This window comes from Haemorhous mexicanus, chromosome 26 (genome assembly GCF_027477595.1).
Source record: "Haemorhous mexicanus isolate bHaeMex1 chromosome 26, bHaeMex1.pri, whole genome shotgun sequence".
NCBI classification, from domain to species: Eukaryota; Metazoa; Chordata; class Aves; order Passeriformes; family Fringillidae; genus Haemorhous; species Haemorhous mexicanus.
The window spans coordinates 2,647,409-2,655,580 of NC_082366.1; the positions used below are offsets into that span (position 1 = coordinate 2,647,409).

Below are 8,172 nucleotides of genomic sequence, written 5' to 3' on the forward strand. Positions count from 1 at the left end.
CAGCCTTGTGTTCCACACAGGCCAAACCTTTACGCCGTGTGTCTCGAAGCCTTCTGACGCTGCTGGGTGATGCAGATGGAGAAGTGGTCAGCATGTCTCTTTCTCTGTTCATGAAGATGCTCCAGAAAAAAGACCTTCTGATATCTAGCACTTCTGCCCCAAAGCTAGCTGAGGCATTTCTGCCACTCTTTGACAATGTAAGGCCCTGTGCCCCCAGCCTTGGGCACTTGCTGTTGACCTGAAATTTTTTGCTCTCTATGTTTTCAGGCCTTTGCCCAGGAGTACTGGATATTTGATGCTTACGTCAATTCCTCCTCCTTTCCTCCAGGACAAGAGCCAAGTGCAGCTGCTCGCCATTGAACTCTTCCACAAAGTGATGGAACTGGTAGTGGATGAGGGAAAAAAGCTCCTGAAGAGAATTGTGAACCAGAGCCTGCTCCCCCTCTTCTTGCACTGCCATGAGGAGAACCAGTGCGTGGAGAAGGTGAGGATTTGTGTGATGCCGGTGGATCCCTGGGAGGCTGCTTGGCTGCCTCCTGCCCTAGCACTTCATTGAATGCAGCATTCATCAGGCCTTGGCACAGGGATGTGGGTCCGGTGCCCTGGGCTGTGGGGCCATCTCTGGGTCTCTGCTGCTCTCAGGCCTCCCGGGAAACACTGCATTGTGCAGCCAGGTTCTTGGAGAAGACGGATCTCCAGAGGGTGCTGAAGACGGAGGAGCCATTGAAAATTGATGCGTGCCTGGTAAGGGCGGCCTGGAAGGCCCAGGCTCAGCCTGGAGAAGCCCCTGAGGGCGGTGCTCAGTGTGCAGGGCTGGCAGTGTGCCCCTGCCCGCTGGGGCGCGCAGAGGCCGCGCGGGCTCTTCTCCAGGCTCCCGTGGGCCCGAGCCACGTGCTCATGGAGCATCGGCCCGGCGGGGCTGCGGGGCGGGGCGGCACCGCGGGCTCCCCGGGCAGCAGCCAGCCCTCTGCCCCTCCCCTCGGGAGCCCGGCCCCAGCGGCTGCTGGCAGCGCCTCAGGGCTGCCTGAGCGGGCAGGGGAGGCCGGGGCCGGGCGCAGGCAGTGTCTGGCCGAGAGGCTGAGCTTGCGCCAACCCTTCCTTCCCTCCTGCTGCTCTCTCCAGCTGGCAGAGCACAGGAGCAGAGCGGCTGAGTTCCGGAGCCGGGCCCTGCGCTACCTACAGAGACCACAGGAGCCCCTGCGAGAGGCGGCCATCAGGTTCAGGGGTGAGCCACGAGCCCGGGCTCCCTCCCCGGCCCGCCGCAGCCCCACCCCAGCCCCGCCTGCTGCCCCGGCAGCACCAGCCAGACCCATCGCCGTGGAGCCCCGCCTGGCCTCGGCGCCGCTGCCGCCCTCTGGCAGCCGTGCCCTTGGGCGGCAGGGTGCGGCCAGGGCCGGGCTGAGCCCTGCCGGGCCAGCAGGCCGTGTGGCCACAGCGCCGGCAGCGCCGCTGGCAGGGAGCTGTGCCGCTGGGGCCGTGACGGGCTCTGTGTTCACAGGCATGGCCGGGCGGTGCCTGAGGAGGCAGCAGCAAGAGCTCCAGCATATCCTCTCAGGTGAGTGCGGCCAGCCGGCCGACAGGGGCCCGTGGGGCAAGACCTGCCCCGGCTTTGGAGGGTTCTGCTCTTTGTGCGGACAAGGGGTGATGTGGGCAGAGCACAGAGACATTTCAGGGGCACGTGGGGGAGTCATGGCAAGTACCTGCCAACTGATTCCAGTGTCTCCTACTCCCTTCTGGGTCGCATGGCCCTGTTCAGAAGTCTTGTAGGATTCCCACAGACCCGGGCTGTTGCCATGGCTCTCTTCCTCTCTCTTTCAGCCCTTCAAGCCCGGAGGCAACGTGCCAGCCCATCCTGCCCTGACTTGGAAAATCAAGCTGAGTTTCCCCAAGGAGCTCAAGAATTAGGGGCATCTTCTGGATCCAGTGAGCCGGTGTCCCAGGAACAGCACCAGGAGACACCAAAGAAGACATCAGCTCGCAGCGCTCCTGGAAGTCCTGGCACAGCTGATGCTGGGCCCAGTTCTCATGGCTTCAGTGCTCTCCCTCCCTATTGACAGCTCCCTCCCTCCAGCCCTCAGACACTGCCCATCCCCATTTTTCCTCTCTCCTATTCCTCTCTTTGATAGCTCTGCCCCACCAGCCCTCAGACAATCCATTACCATTTTTCCCTATTCTCTCCCTCCCTGTTAAGGCTCCCTCCCTGCAGCCAGAAGATAATGCCCAAATTTCCTCTCCTCTATTCCTCCCTTTTGATAGTTGTGACCCACCAGCCCTCAGCCTGTGGGTCCATCACTATTTTTTCCCTCCACTCTCAGTCCCTGTTTAGGCTCCCACCCTCCTGCCCCCAGACCCTGCCCATCCCTTTTTTCCCTCCCTACTCATCCCTTTGCTTTGCTGTATATTATTAAACAGTTTGGCTTCTTCGCTTTGGCTGCATCTCTGTGGAGCTGAAGCAAATCTGGGGCCCTGGGACACACGGGCCCCTGCTGCCGTTCTCTTCCACGCTGTGTTTGGTGCACACACACAGAGGAACCAAGGGCAGGTCAGGCTGGGAAGGTGCCTGTGCTGGAGGTGCCGTTCCACAGCACTGTGCAGTTCCAGATCTTGCTCAGCACCCCAGAGCCCCTGGATTTTGGAAGAGCAAACCTGAGTATGCTCTGAACCCAGCTGACAGGAATTCTAGGGCAAGCATCCACAGAGGGAAAAGGAGCTTGGAATGCTGGAAATTTTCAAGAATAGCTTCCTGAAAGCGCAGCAGTGCTGCATCCCTGCACAGGATGAGGAAGAGGGCAGAACCAGAGACCATCTGGGCTTAGCAGGGAGCTTTGGGTGTGCCTAAGGGCAAATGAAGCAGCAGCACGGTGCCCGAGACTCGGACACGCGACCATGCCGGTGCCCGGAGCGCTGTCAGGCAGTGCCAGGATCCCGGCTGTGCTTCTGGTCCCCACAAGTGAGGAATGGCAGCCCCAGGCTCAGACCCTGTCAGAAAGCACACCAAAGGAGACCAGAGGGAGGGCAGCCTTGCAGTCTCTCTTGGGCATGGCTGCAAAACAGCCCCTTGTGCTGCTTCCTTCACCTGTGTTTGGGGTGTGCTGGTGGCAGAGCCAGCCAGGTTGTGCTCTGCGTTCCAAAGTCTGTTGGGAATGGGCATGAAAAGCGCTGTGTGCACAGCAGAGTCCGGGGAGGTGCTGTGCCAATGGAACAGTCATGCTCAGGAAGGCTCGATGGGAAGGATGATCCAGGAACCACAGGTCTGACAGCCTGAGTTTGCTGCTGGGAAAGGCCTGGGAGCAGATCCCCCTGAGTTCCAGCGCACGGCCTGTGCAGGGAACCAGGGGGTCTGCTGGAGGGTGGGAAAGCTCTGCAGAGGGACAGGGACAGCTGGGTGTCATGGCGGAGTGTTGAGGGCTTCTGGGGGTTTTCTGGGGCATTGATCTTCAGGAGTGTGTTTGGGGAGGAGTTGTCTGGAAGGTGATTGGTCAGGGCTGGAATTTGAGTCAGTTGAAGGCAGCATCTGTACTTTGGCACAGCTTGGGTTATGGAGGGCAGAAAGAATATCTGTGACTCTTTCTGTTCATGGTCCTGTTTTCCCTGCAGGGAGCAAGAGGGGAGAGCTGGACTTTATTGGCCACTTAGATATCTGTACTGGGGGAGGATCAGCCCTTTTGCCATCTACTCATTTATTTGGGTAACTCTTGTAACACTGAGTGGTCTTGCATTCCTTGAGAGTTGAGAGCTTTTATTCCTTAAGAGAATCAGGAGATTATAATCCCTTCAATGAAATCCATTTGCAAATCAAAGAATGCCCTTCTTTTTGCCTCTGTGTAGTGTTATGTTTTGTAAAGTGACTTCCAGTGGATGATAAGGCAAATGAGTGGCTGCTTCAAGATGGGATACAAACTGGTAAACCAGTCATATTCTCCGGCCATCGCTATTAATTTGAGAAGTTTGCAAATTTTGGTACTACTTGAGTTGAGCAATGGGAAGTAAAGCTTTCTTGAAGTGAGAATTCCATAATGCCAGATTTTTCTGTGTCTTCACGGTAATCTTGTTTTTGTGCTGCAGGAAATGACTTCCATGAGAAATAAATTCCAGCATGGAGTAAGAGCTTCTGACAGAGACCAAAGTGTTGCCAGCAGTTGCTGCAGGAGCTCCAGCCATCAGCCCCTGCAGGAAGGAGCACAGCCCCCAATGCACGTGGGCTTTGGCTCCCTCTGGCACAGAAGCCCCCCAGGGGCACAGGTCTCTGGGGCAGGAGATGGGCACCAGCGCTGCCAGGGCTCGGGGGGTGGCAGGTCTGCTTGGGAGGGGACTCTGCCACACCTGCTGATGTCAGCGCTCCCTGGGCCCCAGGGCTCAGAGCAGCATTTGTACCCGGGCCAACCCGTTCCTTGTGAGTGCCACACCCGTGGGTTTAGGATGGCCACCAGCCGGGACGTGTCCCAGGGAGGCCGTGCCAGCTTCCCTGCAAGGCCCCATGCCCTTCCCAGCGCGGCTGCGTCGGCAGCCCTGGGGGCTCCTTCTGCTGCCCTGAGCCTGCAGAGCAGGGCAGCGTTTGCTGATGCTCGGAGCCCTTCCTAAAGATCCTGTTGGGCTGGCTTAGACACCTGGGGCCAGGGATTCCTTCCAGCCTGGGCCACTTTGGGTGGGCTGGGGGCGGCCCTAGGGCAGGAGGCAGTGTGTGCAAGGGCCCTTTGTGACACAGTGCAGCACGGTCACCGGGGCATGGAGTGGGACAGGGTGTCCTTTGTGACATGCGGTGACATAGGAGCTGGCGGTGACTAGAGCACACCAGACTGCTCTGAGCAGGCGACAGGACTGGACGGGAAAGAGCAGTGCCGTGAGGAGCCCCCGCACAGCGCGCTCGTTCTTGTCCAACCCGGAGCTTTTACGAGGCGTTGTTCCTACAGGAGACCTCGGGGCAAGACTGCGGGCCTTGGTGGCCTGTGGCCTTCCCCAGGCTTCTCTTTTGCAGGTGCCCTTCAGGACTTGTTGACTTGGAGGTTTCTGAGCCATCTCTTTAGAAGGTGCCCCTGACGCCCAACTCTGGAATGGCTAGCAAATTTCTCAGCTGGTTCAAAGTCTTCCAATGGAATAAAAAGAGAAGGCCTGAAACTGCCACAGCACAACAGCCTCAAGATCCAGAGCAGATCCAGACACTGCAGGACGGTGAGCGGTAGAGCTGGGCCACAGGGCTGATGGCTGCTGCCACCTTGGCCCCATCCCATCCCATCCCATCCCATCCCATCCCATCCCATCCCATCCCATCCCATCCCATCCCATCCCATCCCATCCCATCCCATCCCATCCCATCCCATCCCATCCCTGGGGACATGCCCATGGACAGGACAGAAGAGAGGCCAGGCAGACACCCCGCAATGGCTGTGCTCCATCAATGGGGCATCCCGGGGCTCTCCCTGCCTGGGGAGAACAGGGCTGGCCTCTGTTCTCCGGCCTCTCCTGCAGCCCCTCAGCTCTGGCTGTGTTCCCTCTTTGCCAGATCCAGCCCTGGACAAGACACAAGAGCAGGAACCTGGCCGTGGACGCTTCCGCAAAACCCTGAAGGTACCTGCAGCCATTCCCACCTGTGCTGGGCCTGCTGTCCCTGCTCAGCCGAGCACCACGCCTGGAGCATGCCATGGAGCAACCCTGGCTTCCCTGTCCTTTGTTCTGCAAATGTTCATGAAATTCCTGTGCATTCAGCATAGAAAGACTGACACCACAGCAGCTGAGGTCCCAGCCCAGCCTGACTCCAGAGTGACCAAGTTTCAGGCAAAGCCTCAAACCAGCCCCAAATCGACAGCTTACTCAGGAAACAATGAAATGGATTACCCAATGGTGAAGACTGTTCACATGGCAATGTCTGAGAGCATGCCCATCAGAAATACTGACACCAGAATGACTCAGAGCACCTCAAATACTGCGACCATGACCGTTCCCATTATGATTCATACTCCCCCTAAGGATTTTTTCGAGGAGAGTGCTATTCCTACTCAGCAGCAGGTAAGCAGCCTGGGCCAGGCCTGGAAGCCTGCCAGGATGGTGTGTCCCCTCAAGCCGTGGTCACTGGGCCCCCTCAGCCTTTGATGCCAGCACAGTGTGGCAGGAAGGGAAGCACTTTTTGGGGAAAGCTGGGGAAGTTTCTGCCTTGGACAGTGCTCCAGGTCGTCCCTATGTCTTCTCCAGGTGCCAGCCATTGTAAGGAACATTTACCAGAGGCTGCTGTCCCATGTGACTTTGGACGCCAGGCTGCAAATTGACATTGTGAGGCTGGCTGAAGAACACCCTGCTGACCTGGTGCTGACCCTCCTGCGCTGTGCACCAACGTGTGACAGGTACGGGGCCCACGTGCCTGGAGAGCTCAGGGCTCACCAGCCTTTAGGGCCCATGGCCCTGCACAGCCTGTCCAATGGGGTCTGCCAGACAGGCAGAGAGGTCCAGGACCCTTGGGCCCCTCTGTTTCCCAAGCCTGCTGCCAATGCTCCCTCCCTGGCCCTCAGGGCACCATGGCTCTGTCACCTGGGCCCCCACAGCTGCACAGGGCATGGTACTGTGACTGAGACACCCCTGACACAGAGATCTGATCCCACAGAGCTGCTGCAATGATCTGGAGAACCATAGGATCATCGGGACCAGCGGTGGAGAAAGTGCTGCCAACACTGCTCTGTGTTATGGAGGATTGGCCTGTGCACAGCACATGCACCTCTGATGGGGATGACAGAGATGTTTTTGCCTTGACTGTGAGTTTCTGGAACTGGCTTCTGCTTGCCTTTCGGTCACCTCGCCAGCGGCTCTCTGTCCTCTCCATGCCTCAGTCTCTGGGCTGAAACCTGGGCTAGGGGCAGGCTCAGGGGGCACCAGGCCTGCTGCTCCTCCTGCATCTGCTCTTGGGCCCTGCCCCATGGACACCTTGGCACTGAGCGCTGCCTTGGGCTGCTTCGTTTGCAGGCAACTCTGGTGATCTGGGTGATTGTCCAGGTGCCCGAGTGCCACGAGGCCATGATCCTTTATTCCTCCCGCCTGTTTGTGGCTCTGCTCTTCCATGTTGCCATCACCACACAGCAGATGCCACCAGTGGAAGCTAGTAACTTCTGGAAAGCATGCCTGGAGGAACATCGCCTTCCCAGCAAGCCCAACAGGTCCCAGTCCTCCTGTCCTTCCCATGCCCTTGTGGCCAGCACCAGTGCTCCCAGTGTGACCTGGGCTTTGCTCTGCACACAGGTTTGCAGTGCAGGCCATGAAGGCCCTGCTCTGCCGACTGTGGTGTGACCACGTGGTGGTGGCTATGGAGCGCAAGCGTGGCTGGGACACGCTGCTGTGTGCTCACACCCAGCACTATGCCGTGGGTCTGCTGGCCAGGTTAGACCCCCTTCTCCCCACTGGCCTTGCCATTTCTGCCCTGTGCCCCACACTGTCTTTTGCTCATGGGCCAGAGGGCCTAGTCACTGAGGGACAGCCGAGGAGACTGGAAAAGGCTGGGAGAGGAGGGTTCTCAGATGGGGCCACCTTCCAGAGCACCCACATCCCCTCCAGGGATGCTGGGGAAAGACCAGACCTCTGTCAGTCAGTCCTGGGAGAGGTTTGCCTCACCCACTCTAGCAGGCACGGGGCTTGCCTGGGCCTCATGGGGTACAGAGGCCTAAAGATCAGAAAATGCCAAGTCATAGTGACTAGGCCAGAAGCCCCTTTCTTCCGTCTTCCAGACCCTAGCTTATCTCTCTGTGACCCCATAGATTTCTTTTCCCTAACCTCCGCTATTGGACAATTTCTGATCTCTTCTACCCCTATATAAGGGGCTACTTTAGCCCAGTCTGGTGAGAAGAGCTGTTGCCAGAACCCTTCACAGACCTCCCAGTAAACCATCGCTGTGGAACCACCGGTGCTGCCTCTTCTCCTCTCTTGCCGTCTGCTTGCCCAATAAGCCACCACTAGCCAAGGTGCCCTAGCAAGCGAAGAGCTTAAAAGTGTAAAAGAGTTGAAAATCACTAAGAGCTGATAATCACTTAAGCTTGCTAAAGTAGCCACGACTGATAGCAGGCTTGGGTATACGAACAATCAGCCTCCAAAAGGCTGAGCTATCTGTCCTGAGCTTGCCAGGTTCCCTGGGGAACAGGGACCCTACAGGAACCCACCTATCTGGCATTAAGTGGTCCATCTGGCCTAATCCCACCT

The 8,172-nt window shown here is 58.1% G+C and overlaps 1 long non-coding RNA gene across 1 annotated transcript; it reads left to right on the top strand.

Moving 5' to 3' along the window:
- The first annotated feature begins 1,092 nt into the window (after nt 1-1,092).
- Nucleotides 1,093-2,424, top strand: LOC132338548 (uncharacterized). Its single transcript, XR_009489469.1, has 3 exons — nt 1,093-1,225; nt 1,499-1,555; nt 1,819-2,424. It is a non-coding gene; the product is annotated as an uncharacterized LOC132338548 (long non-coding RNA).
- Nucleotides 2,425-8,172: the final 5,748 nt, after the last annotated feature.